We start from the raw sequence: 2438 nt of genomic DNA, 5'->3' as shown, positions 1-2438 counted from the left end.
AGACGGGTCACAGGTGTGGGGTCTGCTGCTGACCGTGAGGTGGCAGTGACTCCTTGGAGACCCCCCTCTAACTCTGTTGGATGTCACCATCTTGGATGGCCAGCTTGTCATCTGGGCTGGAGGGTCCTTCGCTGAAGTCAGGCATCAATAAAGCAAAAGGATGTCAGCATTGCCTCTCTGCCGAGAAGACCACAGGGAGCTTTTCTTTAAATGAGAGTGTTGCAGAGAACCTTTTGTGGCTCTTTTCAACAGTGAGCAACTACAGAGCCAGGGAAGGGCTGTACCAGCCTTCAGCTCTGGCATCCAATAGGACTGTTAACTCAGTCCCTCATCATCTTAATTTTGAAGTCCATCGCAGCTTCCTCCATTCTGGCTGAAAGAATCTCTAAAAGATGACAAGACTGGTGAGGCTAAAATGCAGCTGATAAGTTGGATTCACAGATTTTCAATATTTGTAAGACTGGTATCTCCCATAAAACTAACTATTCCTGCCATTCGGATGAGAGCTGTTCCCTGAGAGACCCTTAAATAAACCTGTGCTTTTAACCCACTCAACTGCCAGAGGTGGAGCCCGAAAGAACACAGGTGTGGGCTTGTCTCCCCAGGGGGTCCCTTCATTTCCGCATTGGTGTTACTGCTTCTGCCAGGGAAAGGGACCACAGTCTTCCTTGCTCAGACTTCCCTCTGGCCCAGGATCCCCGTGGCTGTTACCTTTGTGTCCCTAGTCCCTGCTATGTCTGCCCAGTAGATTTCTGTCCAGAGTGAAATGCAAATCTAAACCACAGTAAGGTACCGCTCCCCACCCACCAGGATGGCCAGAATAGAAGAGCAGATGGTAACAAGTGTTGGCCAAGACGTAGATAAATCAGGATCCTCAGAGGTGCTGGTGGGAACGTAGGATGGGGAAGCTGCTTTGGAAGCTGGTCTGCCAGTTCCTCAAAAGGTTAACCACAGCTTAGCCCAGGTGTGCAAACCCAGGAGAAACGAAAACATGTCCTCTTCTGTGGTGCTGGGAAAGCTACTCGTGGTGTCACCCCTGGAGGTGGTCAGCGTGCTGTTGTCCACGCAATTCATCTGTTTGACAAATATTGAGCATCTATGGGGGGTCAGATGAGATAGAAAGCCCAGCCCTCATTTAACTTTCAGAACAGTGAAGGGGGACATTCCATCAGCAGTGGGGGTACAATGTGTAATGGGGGGTTGGGCAGGGGGAAGACACTGCAATTTTAAATACGGTGTGCAGGGAAGCCTCATTGGGGAAGCTGTAACTGGACTGAGGACGTGAAGGCAACGCGGGAGTCAGGCAGACGTCTGGGGTAAGCACGCTCTAGATGGAGGACCAGTAAGTGCCATGGCCCTGAGGTGGGAGTGTGCCCAGTGAGCTTCAGGGATGAACCTTCTAGTGGTGCTGTTGCTGGACCCATGTGAGTGGTGGGAGGGTGAGGGGTGCAGCTGCCATGGCCTTTGCTGTGGATAAAGATGAGTCTGGCACAGAGGAGTGATATGGTATGACTTTACATGGACCTTTCTGGCTGCTGCTTGGGGACTGGAGTTACTCTGACTGGTACTCATGTCAAGGGGAGAAGTGGGGATACCAGTTGGCAGGTGGCTGCAATAATCTAGCAAGAAGTGATGACATCTTGGACCCTGTGACAGCAGTGGAGGTGACTCAGGGAGTTCCCAGTGATCTTGGAAGAGAGGAGGTGGGGGAAGCAACGTGACAGTTGGTTGTAGAGAATCTGGGTAAATAAAAATCCAGATAGACAGGGAATGGTGAGAGGAGAGATGGGCTCACGGGCAGGTTGCTGGGTGTTTGTACACAGTGGAGGGAAGTGGCTCGTGTCCTCGTCGTAAGACTGCAGCTGTCAACCCACCATAAAATTACAGAGTTAACCCAGTTGCTGGGTTCGTTGTAAATAACGGCAGCAGGCAATGTAAGTACATTTGAGAGGATAAAATTGCTTTATTGGTTTGGTTTCCAAATGATGGAAAGCAGAACAGCACATCCATTTAGAAAGCAGACACAGAGGTGCTTCTGAACCACGAGGCAGAAAGCCGCTTTCGTTTGCTCCAGGGCTGCCTTGTTGGAATGGCCAGCAGTGTCCCCCCACCCCCACCCCCACCCCCCACCCCCGCTGCGGCGGGAGGGCCCCAGGATTCCTTTCTCTCTCGCGGGCTCATCCTCTCCTTCCCTACTCTCCTGGGACTGTTAGAATTGCTCTTTTGGAGCAATTTATTGAAAATAAAGTCAAAAGTCTCTAGGAAAAACTATAGACAGGTCTGGGAGAACCTTTTTTTCTAAGTATGAGGTCTGACAATTAAGTTCATGAACTCATCCTAGTGATACATCCTAGTGCTACATACCTCATCACTGAATATCACTACGGTCACCTTTGAAGTCCTCCCCTTGGCCATCTGGTGACCATAGTGATATTCAG

Source organism: Otolemur garnettii, unplaced genomic scaffold (genome assembly GCF_000181295.1).
Source record: "Otolemur garnettii isolate 467f Iridium unplaced genomic scaffold, OtoGar3 scaffold00180, whole genome shotgun sequence".
In the NCBI taxonomy this organism is placed as follows: domain Eukaryota; kingdom Metazoa; phylum Chordata; class Mammalia; order Primates; family Galagidae; genus Otolemur; species Otolemur garnettii.
The sequence above is the reverse complement of the archived record's forward strand: the minus strand, read 5'-3'. Positions refer to the sequence as shown.